At 38.6% G+C, this 17,754-nt stretch overlaps 1 protein-coding gene across 3 annotated transcripts in view; it reads left to right on the top strand.

Annotated features, from left to right (window-relative positions):
* The window catches only part of DLGAP1 (DLG associated protein 1), an 870,774-nt gene that overhangs the window by 174,299 nt on the left and 678,721 nt on the right, over nt 1–17,754 (top strand). For all 3 annotated transcript variants that reach the window (XM_038543734.1, XM_038543736.1, XM_038543735.1), the window contains exon 3: nt 16,467–16,605. The gene's annotated coding sequence lies outside the window, so the exon portion shown is untranslated. The remainder of the gene's footprint in view (nt 1–16,466; nt 16,606–17,754) is intronic.

The raw sequence follows: 17,754 nt of genomic DNA, 5'->3' as shown, positions 1-17,754 counted from the left end.
CAAATACTCCATTTTGGTGGAATGTTAACTTACCACAGAATGAATTGTTAGGGAAAATATTTCCTGAAGTTTTCAATGAACAGATTACATATCCTATATTACATATTTTGTACTCCTTTGAAACGGTGCCATTTGAGATGTTGGGATGCACACTGACAACACAGGAGCTGCAAGGAGGAAAATATCTCTGAAAATAGATGTGTCTCTCCAGAGGTCTCTGGGATACTAGCAGAACAAGGTGGCTTTGCCTTGCATCTTACTTTACCTAAGCTGAACCCATGAAGAGGACAAAGAAGCCATTGCAAATGGTCTACCAGGGGAGGTGCCACATGTTAATGAACTTGTCCTGTGTTTCTCCCTCAGTAATGCTTGCTCAGTACAGCAATGCATCCCATCTGCAAAACTGATTTTCTCAAAGAGTGAATCTGGTTCCTCTAGTAAGAAAAACTTTGACCTTTTTGTCTAAAACTAAATTTTAACACAGAGCTTTTTTAAAAAATATATTTTATTTATTTATTCATGAGAGACGCACGGAGAGAGGGAGAAGCAGGCTCCCTGCGGGCAGCCTGATGTACGACTCGATTCCAGGACCCCAGGATCACGATCTGAGCCAAAGACAACCACAAGATGCTCAACCGCTGAGTCACTCAAGCATCCCTAACACAGAGCTTTTGAACAGTTAAAATTGTATAATAAAATGTGAAGGATTCTATACAAATAGCATGTTTGTATTGTAATCATTAGCTTGCTAACCTGAAACTCACTGCACTAGGGAAGCCAAGATTTCTAAGGAAGAGCTAGAAAGAAAACAGTAGAGACAGAATTTAAATAGAAGTTCAGAATTTGATTACTTCAGAAATCAACTCTTCCAGCTGGTCCTCATGCTTAAACCTAGAATTTTCTAGATAGATGAATACATTTGCAGAATATCTCTGGTGTTCAATACCTTGAATTCACATATGGCATTTTTGTTTTATAGTGTAACAGTAATTCTAGACTTTTTCAATGCTGCATTCTAGTGTTTTTACTTCTGGGTGAAAATAAAATATTAGAACATGAATGGCATTGTTATTTTGTTTCCCAAAGGGAAATTATTTCTACTATCAGCATGTTCACATTTAGTCAATATTACATGAGAATTAAATAGGCATGTTGAAAGGTCAAACGGGTATTTCTTAGATACATTTACCATGATATCTGACTGCAATTTGTCAGCAATTCAATAAATTAGCAATAGACTTATAAAAAGAGTTTCCTAATATTATAACAGTTAATATTTATTATGACTACTCAAATTTACCAATTTTTAAAAAGATTTTATTTATTTATTCATGAGAGATACAGAGAGAGAGGCAGAGACACAGGCAGAGGGAGAAGCAGGCTCCATGCTGGGAAACCGACGTGGGACTCGATCCTGGGTCTCCAGGGTCAGGCCCTTGGCTGAAGGCGGCACTAAACCGCTGAACCACCAGGCTGCCCAAATTTACCAGTTTTTAATAATTCATCAATCTGATATGTGTTTGTCACTGCTAAAAACCTTATTTAAATTATCTTTAAATAACTGCCAATCACTAAGCAAGAAAAAAATTACATGTAATTCAGCACTAATGAAGCAACTCTTTAAAAATCATTATTTGGGGACGCCTGGGTGGCTCAGCAGTTGAGTCTCTGCCTTCAGCTCAGGTCATGATCCTGGAGTCCCAGGATTGAGTCCTGCATCGGGCTCCCCATAGGGAGCCTGCTTCTCCCTCTGCCTGTGTCTCTGCCTCTCTCTCTCTGTCTCTCATGAATAAATAAATAAAATCTTTTTAAAAAAATCATTATTTGTATTGTCGATCTTATTCTTCACCAATCTCTCTAATGCCTAAATTCTTAGTAATAGTTTTAATATTTAATATCTCAAAAGTACTAGCAGATACTGAGCAGTTTTGCCATATTTTGGGTACAAATGGAGTAAATGGAACTGTAGTCACAGCACATGAAAATGGATCCAACTCACAACCCTTACTGCTGACACTAGAAATAGAAGATTAATCCCATAATATGCAAAGAGGAAGGAGGAGAAGTGAACTATGGTCACTGTGGCAAGAGCAGTGGGCTAAATTATTATCCTAAGACCCACTTCAGCATCAAATAAGCATTTATTCATGTTTGCATCTATTTTTCTCTCTCTCCTTCATTGGTTATCTTTTCTTCCCTGGTATACTTCCTTTTTTAAAAAAAGATTTTATTTTTATTTATTCATGAGAGACAGAGAGAGAGGCAGAGACATAGGCAGAGGGAGAAGCAGGCTCCCTGTGGGGAACCTGACGTGGGACTCAATCCCAGGACCCCAGAATCATGCCCTGAGCCAAAGGCAGATGCTCAACCACTGAGCCACCCAGGTGCCCCCCTGATATACTTTCTATTTAGCAATGCTATAGAATAAAATTATTCAAGGCTGTAGGGTGGCCAAGTCAGTGGGAGTGTCCAACTCTTAGTTTCCACTTGGGTCATGATTTCAGGATTGTGAGATCAAGCCCCTCATCTGGCTCCACGCTGAGCAGTAAGTCTGCTTGAGATCCTCTCCCTGTGCCCCTCCCCCTGCTCATTTGCTCACTCTCATTCTCTCTCCCAAATAAATAAATCTTTAAAAAAATAGAATAAAATTATTTAAAAATGCTGTTTCTTCCCTTCTAAGAGTTTCAAAAATAGCAATGAGATCAACACTTTCATATTCCAATAATTAAATATATATAATTACAAACATATACTATTTATAATTTTATATATGTATATATAAGCTATTAAAATCAAGTGAATTATAATTGTTTCTGTCCTTCAGCTCTTAGGAAGGTGAATTTTGGTCTCTGAAGAGTTGAACAGTTTTAATTGTACAGAAATATACAGTTGTACAGGTTAGTGGAGACCTCCAAGATAGTCTTCATTGACCCCCACTTCTTTGTTTTCACACTGTTGTGTAGTGCTGTCCTAAATTTTAGTAATTATGTGTGACCAGTAGGATACGGCAGGTATGATAGTTTGTCACTTCCAAGGTGCTGTTGTAAAAGATTATATCATCTATTTTGGCCAATCTTTCTTGCTCCCTTGGGTCCCTCACTCTGGGGGAAGCCAGCCCTATGGGGAGGCCTGTGTGGTGGGGACCTGAAGCCTCTTATCAGCAGCAGGCATCTGAGTGGTTTAGAAGTAGAGCTATATGTCACATTCAGCCTTCAAATGACTGCATCACCAGCTGACGGCTTTCTGCAACCTCGTGAGAGATCTTGAGCTAAGTGGTTGCCAGATTCCCAAACCTCAAACTATGTGAGATAATACATGTTCATTGTTTAAGGCTGCTAAGATTTGAAGTAGTTTGTTGTGTAGCTATAAATAAATAACACACCATCCGACAGGAATACTTCCTTTGGGTGCCAGGTTAGAATTTATGGTTGCAGACATGTCTTCCAACTCTAGTATTGGTTTAAAAAAATGTAGATGGGGAAAAGTTTCTCATTTAAACATATGGTTGTTCAACAAATTCAGATATCAGTCAGCAAGTTGAGGGGTCATGCTAATGAGCTAGTTTTAGTCCATGTAATTTGCTTTGGAAAATCAGGTTAAAGAAAAATGGCTCCCTAGTCAAAATGATCTCTCAGTATTCTACAAATTTCAGACTCTATTAAATCACTGAGATTAGTAATCACATTTTTAAGAAGCAAAATGTCACAGGAGAGTTCCATATACAGAACAATTGAGTGTTAATTCTACTTACTGGGTTAAAACTTTGTAGGAATCTGTTACTCCTTGAGAGAAAGTCTTAACTGAGGCACAGGGAGAAGGAAAAGGAATGTGAGAATTTCTTGTAAGTATTTATTGCATAACCCGAAGAATTTTGGAAAGCAAATGAAAAGCACAAAGGAAATTCAAAGGTGAGATTGGAAGTTTCCATAGACAAATTCTGCCTTCCTTGTGGTTTTACCTAGGGCCATGATGGCAGCTGGTGCACCTGGAGAAAATCCTACCCATCTGCTGCCTTCCCCTAGCATTCAGCTTGCCTCTGCTGGAGGTGAGCTTCCAGAATCAGTTGGGAAGACTAAGAACCTCGAGTTCTATTAATTCAGCCCAAGGTCCCCAAGGATTAGCATAATGAATCTAGATTTAGCCAATTGGCCTACATTTCCCTATACCCACCCGTCACTGCTAAAAGTTGATGGAAAAAAAGCAAGTGAAAGAAATGAGTCATATCAGGGTTTGGCTCAAGGCAGGGATTCTGAGCAGCCAGGTGACAGACAACCTGGGCAGAAGTCCAGACTCAGAGAAGGCAGGGGCAAGGTGGAAAGATGGTGAGGTGAAGAATAAATGCAAGTGGGGAATGAATCTTAGGAACCAGTTACAGATGTAAAGCAGCCATGGAGAGGGAGAAGGTCAAAGACCAGGAGCAAGTCTTGTACAGTCCTGCTTGGGAAACATTGAAATTGGACTTCCTTCTGCTTGTTGGACTGGATCTCAAAATATAAGCTCAGTGTGGAGTATAGACATGTGATGGCTGAGATGGGATCTGAGTATGGGAATGAGGAAACAGATGATTGCCCTGGAATGACTTCAGCATGTGGTTGTACTCACTACCTCTTCTCTTTTCCTCTTTATTTTTAGTTCAATGTACTAGGATTTCCCTGGCTCCTGAGAATCTTAACAACTTTCCCTGAAAATGCAAGAATGCACCAGACAAACTTTATGGATTTTCCATTTTATAATTGATTTCCCCTCCATAACTATGGCCCTCTGGAAAGTAATTTAACAAAGCACATATGACCAATTTATAAGAAGTTGTGGGAAAATATCTTCGTGTGTGCTGCTTGAAGAAACTTTGCTTAGGAAATCTTTCATTAGGATGTAATATGTCTTAGGCAGTTCTGCAATAGCAGCAGTACCAAAGACAGAGTGACTTATAAACAACCAAACTTATCCCTCAACAGTTCTGGAGATTCAGAAATCTAAGGGCAAGGTGCTGGAAGATTTCATGCCTGGTGAGGACCCTCTTTCTAACTCAGAGGTGGCCATATTCTCAATGTGTCCTCACGTGGAGATGAGGAAGCTCTGTGGTGTCTCTTTTAAAAAGGGACAGATTAAAAAAAAAAAAAAAAAAAAAAAAGGGACAGATTTCATTCATGAGAGCTTTACCTCATGACCTCATCACCTCCCAAAGTGATTCCCTTCAAATACCATCACACTGGGGATAAGGCTTCAACATAGGAATTTGGGGCAGGCGCAAATACAAATATCTAATCTATAGCATAATAATCAATTCAGTGTTAACCATACTATTTTTAATGAGTAGGGAGTTTTATTTGTAAATCATTTTCTGTTGTTTATGTAGTTGAATGTTCTGAAGTAGCTGTAGCCTATTTAAAGGAAATATATTGGGACACCTCGGTGGCTCAGCGGTTGAGCGTCTGCCTTCAGCCCAGGGCGTGATCATGGAGTCCCGGGATCAAGTCCCACATCAGGCTCCCCGTGGGGAGCCTGCTTCTGTCTCTCTGCCTGTGTCTCTGACTCTCTCTCTCTCTCTGTGTCTGTCATGAATAAATAAATCTTAAAAAAATAAAGCAAATATGTCATTAACAAATATGAAAGGCAGTGTATGAAGAACACCTTTCAAATTTGGTAGCAACCCGTTGTCATAGGACATGTTGAGATAAACCATAATTGATTGATTTATAAATATTTAAATTCTAGGCACCAGGTACCAAGATAAAATGAGCAAGATCAACATAGATCCTTCCTTCACTGAACTTAGAATTCTGATGGAAATGAAAATATTTTTCATCTAAAATTTTCTTTGTCTTCTTTAGCTATGCATTTTGCAGTCAGATTTTACAACCATTTATAAAATCTTTGTTTTTCTTTAGTTTTGCACTTTATTTAATATGCAAGTATTATTTAAACATAATACTTAAAACAATTTTAATAAGTATTCATTAGAACTAATGAAAGAATTGATTAAACCTCAAATGAGGCGTAATTGCATCTCAGATAATTAAAAGCAATGTAGAAAGATGTCTACTCTGTTCGTTTTCTATGGCTACTCTAATAAATTAGCACAGGCTTAGTGGCTTAACACAACACAAATTATCATGCGGTTTGGAAGGTCAGATATCTGACATGAATCTCGTTGAGCTAAAATAGAATTGTCAGCAGGACTTCATACCTTTCTGGAAGCTCTGTGGGAGAATCCATTTCCATGCCTTTTCCAGCTTCTAGAGGCTGATCGCATAGCTTTGCTGGTGACCCCTTCTTCCTTCCATGAAGCCCCCAGTGCCCAACTGAGTTCTTGTCATGCTGCCCTCTCTCTTATTATTCTTCTGCCTCTCTCTTCCACTTTTCAGAATGCTTATGATCATATTGGTTCAATCTGGATAATGCAGCATGATCTCCTTATGTTAATTCAGCTAATTAAGAGGTTTAATTTCGTTTGCAACCCTAATTCCCCTTTGCTATGTAACCCAATATAGTTATAGGTTCTGGTTCTCAGGATATGAGCACCTTTGGAGCTTTTATTCCACCTACTATAGGTGCTGAATTTTCTGTCAGTGCAAGAAATGACCACCCAGTCCAATACATATCTGTTCTCTTCAGGAAAAGATTCCAGCATCTGTCTGAGTTACCTGCTTCAATTTTTATTAACGTTGTCTAGCTCCCTGTACTGAATCTGAGGTTCACCTTGGACTGTTTGGGCCTTTGCACTTTTTCCTACAGCTCTGGGAGTTACTAGCCGTTATTCTTCTCCATTTGGAAACGGTTCATCCTAGCTACCTAGTGTCCATCAGGAGATTGTAAGGAAGATGTGCTTTATATATACAATGAAATAATACACAACCATATAAAGGATGAGGTCTTGCCATTTGCAACAACATAGGTGGATCTAGAGGATATGCTAATTAAAATATGTCAGACTGAGAAAAACAAATACCGTATGATTTTACTTGTGTGCAGAATCTAAAAAACAAGTATATAAATGAAAAGCAGACTCAGACCTGCAAATTTAGATTGCCAGAAAGGAGGCCATGGAGGAGTAGGCAAAATGGGTGAGGGGGGGTGGGGCAGGAGATACAGGCTTCCAGTTGAGGAATGAATAAGTCATGGAGTCATGGTAGTCAAGGACACTGTAATAGTGTTGCATGATGACAGATGGGACCTACACTTGTGCTGAGCACAGCATAATGCACAGACAAATTCAATCACTATGTTGTACACCTGAAACAAATGTAACATTGTCAACTGTACTCAAAAAATAAAAAATAAATTGCTGCTTTAGAATTAAAAAAATAAAAAATAAAAACTTTTCACAATTAAAAAAAAAAAGGAAGCCATCACTGCACTCAAGCTTAGTTACTGACAGATGCGGAAGAGGTATAGAAGATTGGCTTTATGCACAATATTAAACATATTTATCTTATAGCAGCTAAACTCCTGGTCATTATTAATTCATTCAATTATCTTAACAATGCTGCAAGGGTAGGTACTTTCCCTGCGAATGAAGTCTTGATGGGAAGGAACATAATTTACTGCATGTCTACCAATCATGATTCCATAGTCTTTATATCTAGCCTCATAAATAAAAATAAGGAAGTAGGGATCCCTGGGTGGCACAGCGGTTTGGCGCCTGCCTTTGGCCCAGGGCGCGATCCTGGAGACCCGGGATCGAATCCCACGTCGGGCTTCCGATGCATGGAGCCTGCTTCTCTCTCTGCCTGTGTCTCTGCCCCTCTCTCTCTCTCTCTCTGTGACTATCATGAATAAATAAATAAAATCTTTAAAAAAAAAAATAAGGAAGTAATAGCATTTTACTTTGTATTGATAACTATGGAGCCAGTTGGCCTAAAATTGTGTCCTGGTATAATTATGACAACTAATTTTTTTTTCAGATTTTTTATTTGTTTATTCATGAGAGACACAGAGAGGCAGAGACATAGAGGGAGAAGCAGGCTCCCCAAAGAGAGCCCAACAAGGGACTTGATCCCAGGACCTCCGGATCATGACCTGAGCCAAAAGCAGACACTCAACCACTGAGCCCTCCAGGTGTCCCTGTGACAGCTAAATATTCATGCATATTTCCCGTGAGTCAAAACCTGGTCTTAGTGCTTCCTGGGACATATCTCATTCAGTGCTCCTCACAAATTTGTTATGTAGGTGACACTGTCCTCATTTTACAGATGTGGAAACTGAGACACTCTAAAATTAAGCAAATAGTCCAGGAACACAGAGCTACAGATTACTAGTCCTAACCCCAGGAAGCCGGGGACAGAGACTACCCTGCTGTGCTGCCCACACATTGCTTTTATATTGCTGTGTCTGGGAAGCTTTTAAAATCTATTCATCTTGTCTGCACCCTGAATTACTAGTTCATTCGAACAGTTTTGTTGTTGTTCCCTTGCTTGCCATTAAATACTAACAATTACTTGATTTTGTTGCACTTAGTACAAAATGCATTCATTTCTTTTGTTTGTTCATAAGTGGGGCCACTGTTTTGAGATGGTGCAAGAAGACACTGTAAGTCCTCCTCAGTATTTTCTCTTTGCTAATTTCTTTTTTTAAAAAATATTTTATTTATTTATTCATAGAGATGCAGAGAGAGAGAGAGAGAGAGAGACAGGCAGGGGGAGAAGCAGGCTCCATGCAGAGAGCCTGACGTGGGACTCGATCCAGGGTAACCAGGATCATGCCCTGGGCTGCAGGTGGCACTAAACCGCTGCGCCACCAGGGCTGCCCTCTTTGCTAATTTCTGATAATAGAACCCACATAGACAAATATACCACCTGCGTGTTTGTGTGCATGCCCATAGGCGCACGCGCGCACACACACACACACACACACACACACACCGACTGCATAGGAAATACTTTTACTTCATTAGTTAAGGAACTTAGAAGTGCTGAGGACTAGCTCAAGTTTGCAGTTTTTCTGGCTGTACGCTGCTATTCTGCAACAAAACCTTGGAATTGCTGGAATTAACTAAATGCAGAACTACATAGCTATTGATGTGTTAAAGATACAAATGGATATGTTTTTCTTACCTTTGACAAGGAAAAGAGAAGAGAAAACAGAATCTTAACATTGGAAGGATCTTCAACAGTACCTAATGACCTAGTACATCTCTCCAATCATGAAATAATTTTTAGTTAGCATTCATGGCATTTTTAACGATGGTGAACAACTTTTTTATTCATTCCATTCTAACTTTAAGCAGATCTAATGTCTAGAAAGTTGTTCCATTATTGAGATGAGTTTCTGCTCACTTTTTCTTTGTAGGATTAGGTAATGAAGCACACTGCTTCACTGCTTGGTGCTTAATAGGAGTCCAGTATGGGGACACCTGGGTGGCTCAGTGGTTGAGCATCTGCCTTTGGCTCAGATCGTGATCCTGGGTCCTTGGATCAAGTCCCGCATCAGGCTTCCACAGGGAGCCTACTTCTTCCTCTGCCTATGTCTCTGCCTCTCTCTGTATGTCTCATGAATAAATAAATAAGATCTTAAAAAAAATACGGCCTTTAAAAAAAAAATAGGAGTCCAGTATATATTTGTTCGATGTATATTCATTCGCTTTTAACACAATGAACATTCAGTTCAATTTAGTAAAAATCTGTTCACAGCCACTAGCAGTTAGATAGACTTTCTTTTTTTTCTCTTCTTTTTTTTTTTTTTTTTTAGACTCTCTTTTTACTAGTTCACTGGCTACAGGAGACCAAGTCATACATGGATCACTTTAATTAAACATATATTACAAAATATGCAAAGGATGCCCCCAAGATATCCCTAGAGGGATTTTGAATGGGCTGGGGAAGTGGAAAAGAGAGGAGGAGTCACAAAATGTTTTCTGGAGTAAATAAGCTTGAGCTGAGTCTTAAAGATGAGGAAGAGTTACCCCTGAAGAAGGAAAGCAGAGGAGACAGGACACTTTAAGAAGAAGAATAGGAGCAAAAGAGCAAGGAGACAGCATGCTGTCAGAACAATAGAAGCAGCTCTGTAATACAGGAGTGTAGATTAAAGCAGAGAGCACGCTGCCGGCTGGAGGGAGGATGAAGCCAGCCCATCAAAGGCCACAAATACAGGTGTGGTCACCTTCTATTTGTGAGAGCTAGCTATCGAGGGCGGCACAGGGTCGCACAAGAACAGCTATCCTCTTTTCCTTAATTTGGCTTCTTTTCAAGCAAAGCAGCTCATCCCTTTATTCCTGACCCTCTATGTCACATTTTCAGTCCTGTTCCCACTATGGACATTCTTTGAATATCTTCTAGATACCAATGTACTGCTTGAAATGGGGATCCCAAAACTGAACTGGATATTCTGGTTGTTTCCTGACAAAATCAAAGTGTAAAGAAATTCATGTTTTTCTTTTGCACACTCTAATCCCATTAACACAATCTATTTGCATTAATTTTTTGGTAAGCCATGTCATACTGTTGATACATTTGAGTGTGTAGCCAATTAAAATGCTGAGTCTTTTTTCAGATGGCCTACTTTGTAGGCAGGACTTTCTAATCCTTTCCTGATGTCTTTTTATTTTATTTAACCTTTGCGCATTTCTTTGCATTATTAAATTTCACCCAGCTCACCATGCCTTATCTTCCTGATGAGATCATTGGAATCCAGGCTATGTCTCCTGTATAATCACAGATTTAGCTTTTTGCCATTTACCTATGTGATGAGCATGATTTTATATCTTGGGGCAAAGCAGCATAGATCTATTTGTTCCTAAGAATTTGAGGCTTTGTAAAAGGCATGAAAAAGATTCTCACTCATCTCCTCCCACATAAAATATATATGTAACATTTGCCTAGAAATATGAGTATTAACAAGTGGTTTAACCCCATGAGATCTTCATTTATACTTAATATGTCCATACATAACAAAATAAACTGAAATACATGCCCCTAAAGAAGATAATGCTCCTTCCTTTCCTATTTCAGACAAAGGTAGAGACATTATTAAATATTTAATCACAAAAAAAATGATCCTTGTTTTCAACATACATGTCCCTGACATTATATGTACTCATTCCTTGATTTTCAAGATCCATGTTTATTATATGCAATTGTTTTTATTTTCAAGAGTTCTTGCCCTTAACATTATAGACTGGAATGTATACAAAGTAACAGACAATATAACACATAAAAGAGAAATCAGTAGACAACACAGAGAGATTATTCTGAGGGACAGTACATGTTATTTAGAATTCGATTTGAATTCTCCTTTAGGGTGCAAATAGCCTTTTGATGAAACTTGACTGTTTATTTTTGTTTGTTTATATTATTATTTCTATCATTTATATTACATATCACAGTGCATTAACCTTGCTGCCAAATATTAGGTGTTCTACTCTGTAATGACACATAGGTCAGTACCCAACCCAGTAAATGTCAAGGGACTGTTTTAGTTTTCTTTGGGATTTGGTTTATATCTAAAGATCATGTTACTTCTCCTGCAGGGTAATGCAGACCCAGAAAGAAACTGAGTCTCATCACCACCACCACTGAATATATCATATCAGTAAAAATTTTCAGAGCACAATCTCTCTGCCATTTGGTAGGGAGAAAGTGGATGGACTTAATTAATGGATAAATTATCTTTTCCTTTGCCCCGTACCCCCAAAATATCCAATTTGTGTATGGTTTAGGCTCAAAGTAAATACACTGTTTTCTGTATGACTTTTTGAGTAGATCACACATATGAAAACAGTAAAGAGTTATTTCTTTGGGTGTGTTCCACATTCCGTATCTCTATACCCTCATCTCCTCTCACTAACCTCTCTGGTACTTCTTTTCTTTCCCCTCCATCTCTCCTCTGTCTTTTCCAGTTCCATTCTAACTGCCCCCCACCCCCTGCAGTGGTTTGCTGCTTTGCTGTATATACTGTGCTGAGAGTCCTTGAATTCATTTGTGTGCCAGGCATTGTCTGAAACAAAAATCATTGATGCCTTGCACATGTGTATGACTAATGTGTTCAGATGTACGTAGTTGCTTTCATGACTGATAACCTACAAAGTCATGTACAGGCCGTGCTCAGTTTGCTTGGCTGTATTCCTAACTTGGAAAACAGCTTGTAAGATCAGTGTTTCATGAGATTTGTATTAGGAGCATAGGGAGATAAAGGTTTAGAAGTCTGCATGGCTCCCACTCTTCTCAATATCTCAAGGTTCAAGATCACACAGGGTTCCAAAGATAAGGCAAAAGCAAAAGCCTAGGAAATTAGTGCATCCTCCACACTTGCTTCTGTTTGCTCTGTGATCATTTTCATTTTGGTATATGCACTACTAGGATTAGGGAGGTATTGCTATAATGAAGTATTAGGAAATTATTCAAATGAAATCAATTAAATTGTATTAATTTTTCCAAGTTGTATTATAATTTGGTTATGGTATATACTGTTTTAATATATATATTTTCAGTTTTCCCACATAATTTTGATATTTACATTATTCTTCCCTTTGGAGAGGAAAGGGAGAAATTTGTGGGTGATAAGCCTTTCTAGCTGGGGTGAGAGGGGGAATGAAATATAAAATAGAATGTGAATCCAAATCAAACTATCCTGTCCTTCAAAGATGGAAACTTTACATAAAGTAATTTGTCAACAGTTATTTGACAGTCTTGATAGTTATTTTGAAAATGGGTGTCTTTTGGGGTGCCTTGGTGGTTCAATGGGTTGAGCATCTGCCTTCAGCTTAGATCATGATCTCAGGGCCCTGAGGTTCAGCCCCATTTCAGGCTCCCTGCTCAGCAGGGAGTCTGCTTCCCCCCAACTCTCCGTCCCTCCCCACACACACTCTCTCTTTCTCTCAAACAAATAAAATCTTAAAAAAAAAAAAAAAAAAGAAAATGGGGCTCTTTATTTTGTTTAAATACATATTTGACTCTTCCAGGGAAAATTCTCAAGGCTAATCCTAGCCCTGAATTTGGGGTGATAACATGGATCAGAGAAGTCACATGCTTCTCCAAGGGGAAACAAAAAAAAAACCCTTGCTTTTAGCTGACAGACTTTGACAGTTTTTTTTAATATATGTATAGCTCCTGTCACAATCCATAATAATTGCTTAATAAGGAAATGGAAAATGAAGTGGCCAATTTATAATTTGCTCTAATTCCCTTTCATGTTGATGAGCATATTAATTCCTAAGGGTTTACCTATTGCTGGATTAGTTTATCTTTTGGAGGGCAGGAAGCCAGCAGGTATCTCAGTAATACAAAATCCTGAGAGTAAATCAATCAGGGGAGAGTAATAGAGCTTTGGGTCTTTAAACTAGAGTATATAAATACTCTGGGAGACAGTTCATTGAGAGGAGTAAATGATTTGACTGTCAAATTTCTTTGATGAATATGGTTTTAAGGCAAGTACTTGTTAACAATTCTAAAATGCAACAGTTTCCATATTAAACCCTAACTATTTAGCCAGATGTTGCAATGAAGGTCATCTATACATGTATATGACAAACCCCAAATTTCAAGTTTAACAACCTAATGACTTGGCATCAGGTTATATTTTACCAGCTGAAGAGACTTTACCTGAGTGCCCTCCTCTAGCTCCTAAATCAGGTAATGGTCCCTCTTGCCACGTTGATGATTTTGGCATCCCATATACAATTTTGACATTTTGTTCAATATTTCTCCTCATTTTCCTCTTAGGGATCCTGACACCCCTCTGCTTACCCTGTATCCTGCGTTTACAAGGGTTTCAAAGTGTAAACACAACTAACCTCTTTACTCTTTCTGCCGGCTTCTCTCCTTGAAGTGAGAATAAATACACACACCATTAGAGTCCTTGGCAGCATGTTATTTCTGCTCTTTCAGCCAGAATCAATGTCAGCATCACCTTGTGGAAGTTTTAGTGGTGCTCTTCACATCTGCTCTGTCCAGGAGAGAGAGGACCCAGACATTGCATTCCTTCCCCTCCTCCTAGCCATCTTTATCCTTTTCTTTTGGTCAAGACACACATTTCTTTGTGTCTTTGGACTATCAAGGAAGCCTTGCCTTATAGAGCAAGAATAGTCCAATTGCTTTTGTAGCACATTGTGCTTTACAAGGAGGACACATTTTTAATATATTTGTACAGTTTTAGTACTTAACGTTCTCTGAGGAGAGAGCAAAAACCAGAATATTAGTATAAATCCAAAATATTTTTTCAAGGCTTTTACCACAAAGGACATTCATATAATAATAAAATGAAACCCTTGGTTCATCATGATGTATGTTTGTGCACACACACACACACACACACACACGCCCAGAGGCATATTTTTTCCCTAAGGATTCTAAGTTGAGTAGGTCAGAGTAAATGTTACAAAACACATGGGAGTAAAACTGATTTTTTTTTTTGGAAGTAGCAAAAGTTGTGCACAGGAGTATGATTTTTATTCCTAGTATTGCTTTTGACTAGGTGTTGCCACAGGGCTGGCCAGAAGAGCTGTGCATTGAGTGATTTGCTTGTAGTAATGCAGATAGTCAGTGGTTCAATCTGGATTAGCATCTGAATGCTTGCTTGATGCCTTGAGTTGTCAGTGTTCCACTTCACTCCAGTCCTTGTTCATAAACATGAATATTAAATAAATTATTGGGTAGGACATTAACATCTGATCTTTGTTAATTCTATTGCTAATGAAACCAAATAAAAAATACTGACAACGAATTCCCTTGGGATTAATTGAAATTTTCTAGATCAAAAGTTTGTAGTATTTTATATTAAACACGGTTGCCTTTGTACCTTTTTCTTTGCCTTTGCAAAAGTAAAAAAAAATAAATTTATATTTAGCTTATTTGGGAAAAAGATTATTTATATCACCTAGGTAGAGGTTTAAGTAGTAATGCCTCTCAGCCTTAGTTTTAGAGCTGAGACGTGTGGGAATAGTTTATAAGAAATGACCTGGACTTCAGGATAGATGAAATGGTGGCAGAAAGATGCTGAGTTTCATTAGTAGAGCTCTTTTTTTCCATGCTGAGTTGGCACTTTGCTGAATATGGAGAACAGTGGTCACTAATGAGCACAGATAAACACACTCACACACACACACAAATAAGTAAACACAGAGCAAAGGGTGAGGAAAAACAATTTCCTTAGCAAGATGGTAGACAGACAGTACTTTGTTGAATAAAGTCACGAGTTAAGAGCCCAGAAATCTGCAATTTGGGACAAATGAAAACAAGTCTTCATAGTCATTTGTCCCCTCTGCTTCCCAAACAGGATCAGTAAATTGTGGCAAAAGGCAATCTGAAGGCGAAATGAACTTGGATGTGTACACTGTTCCATAATGCATTGAGTCTAAACCTCTGTGAAGGGGTTTAGAATCTGATTCTAATTCCTGCAGTATTTCCTACTACCCCTCAGTGCCTCTTCTCTGCTTTGACCAGGTTGATTTGATTTCTTCACTGGTTCATCAAGAGAATGTTATGCCTTTGTTTATGGTTTCTCCCACTCTGCCTTTTAAAGCCTCTGCATGTCTTCCCAGATTTTGTCCCATTGAACTCCATACTAGTCTTCACGGTGTAGCACTGGACTACCGGCTGTCCCGATTCATCCTTCTGTATGTTTCCTCTTCCATTAAGCTATTTCAGGTCATGTCTTCCTCATTTGTGTTTCTACACCTATCACAGAACCAAGGGGCACTAGAGGACATTCCTTGATTCAGTGTGTCTCTGTGAGAAGTAAGAAGTAGGGTCAGATGGGAAGAAAATTTTTGCATTTCAACCTTTCCCCAGTTTTCATAAACTGGGACAGGTCAAGATGTACATATTTATATTAAAAAGATGCTAAATTTTTTAATGCTCTCTTAGTGACCTCAGGGTCTGATTGTCTGCAGGAAAATATAAACAATGTGATTGGAAGCATTATTTTAGATTCTGGATGTGCTTCCACCTATAGGACTAAAGATAGGAATAATGTCTTAGATGAGTCATGACAGAGTCTAATAAAACCTAGATATTAGACCTGCCTCCATTACCAGTGGGTAGGCATTTCAGAATTAACATCAAGAGCTATCAGTTTTCTTTCAACAAGCTGGGTGACCATGGCCATGGTGTTTACCTTCCCTGGGTATGATCATCCTTATTAAGCTTCAAAGCAGTTTGGACCAATTGATCTATCTCTAAATCTTGCAGGGCCAAAGTTTCCATTTCCATATAATTGTTGATAACTGAGGTCATCAATCAATAGTAGCATCTCTTCTTCTTTTTAAAAAAATTTTATTTATTTTAGAGAGAATGTGTGGGAGGGGGAAAGAGAGAGGGAGAGTCTCAAGTAGACTACATGCTGAGTCTGGAGCCCAATGTGGGGCTCGATCTCATGACCCTGGTATCATGACCTGAGCTGAAACCAAGAGTCATGCTTATCTGACTAAGCCACCCAAGCACCCCAACAGAAGCTCCTCTTTATGCAAAATAAGATACGTGTGGTTTATGGCACTTAAAACAATCATTTCTAAGAATTAGAATTCTAAATTTTAGGCCTTGAGAAGAAGAGCCTCCCAGAAATCATTTGCCATGGCCAAGCCTTTTCTCTCTCCTACAACCGTGCCCACCTTACACAGCACAGCATGGACATGATAAAGATGTGCAGATCTTCAAAGTTATTGTGCATCATGTGGTGAGTAAAATATGAGATGTTATCTACTAAAGACTTATTTTTGTCTTCTCTGAAGCAGAAAAATTCTAGAAAGGGAAAGGCAGGGAAGCTGGCACAGAGATGAGAGGTACAGGGCCCAACACGAGAGCAAAGGGAGATGGAAACAACGGACCAGTACAGACGTAAATGGAACGGACTGCTGGAATTGGATTGAATTACGAAGGACTTTTGTCTGGTCTTGAGCAAAATCTACCAGAGATTGGGTAGCTATTTATACTTATTCCGGCCCAAAGCAGCTGTTAGTATCTATACTAGCCTAAATTGTGAGCACATTAGAAGTAGGGATAATGTCTTTTCATAATAAGAAATAAGTCCTAAGAAATATCTCTGTCTCGTTTACTATGTTCACATATCTCAGAACATTATTTTCTTTTTCTCACTGAAACTTATCTTTTGGGTAAATCATAATCCTACTGCTTTTTTTTTTTTTTTTTTTTTTTTTTTTGTAACTTCAAAGCATCCTGCAAAAGGTCAGGGCTGAATGGATGGACTTGATTGGCCACAAAATCCTACTGTGTCATGTGTTAATGTATTTCTTAAGATGTTTCCTTCGTGTGACTTTGCTGAGTTAATGAATGATCATTTGCTATTTCCCCAGAAGCAGAGCAAGTTGGTGAGTAGCTGATATATCACTACCTACAGTTCACACTGCAGCAACTGCCTGCATTTATCCTCTTCCAGGGATTTCAAATGCCAGCCCCCAGCACTAGGCCTATTGATAACAATCTTGAACTGCTAGGGTACTTTGAATCTGAAGATCAATCTCCATGTATCTTAAAAGCATTCAGCTTCAAAAATTCTTGAAAGTGAGAAAGATGTGACTTTGTTTAAGAAAGAAAGGTGGCTCATGATTAGTGGCCATCACAGCCATTGTGATATGTGAATTGGTTTCTGATGTTCAGTTCTGCGGTGATAAACAGCACTGACATCTGGGGCAATGTTCTCTCTTGTCTCATCATCAGCAAATGTTTTCTTTAATGGCTCCATTTGAATTCGGCAAAAAAAAAAAAAAAAAAACTGTTATTTTTGGATTTGAAGGTAAACCTAATTGCTTTGTTTTGTTTTGAATATTCAGCTTTCCCTTTCTTAGCTATTAGATTAAACGGAAAG

This window comes from Canis lupus, chromosome 7, assembly GCF_011100685.1.
Source record: "Canis lupus familiaris isolate Mischka breed German Shepherd chromosome 7, alternate assembly UU_Cfam_GSD_1.0, whole genome shotgun sequence".
In the NCBI taxonomy this organism is placed as follows: domain Eukaryota; kingdom Metazoa; phylum Chordata; class Mammalia; order Carnivora; family Canidae; genus Canis; species Canis lupus.
This window is presented reverse-complemented; position numbering and strand designations above follow the sequence as displayed.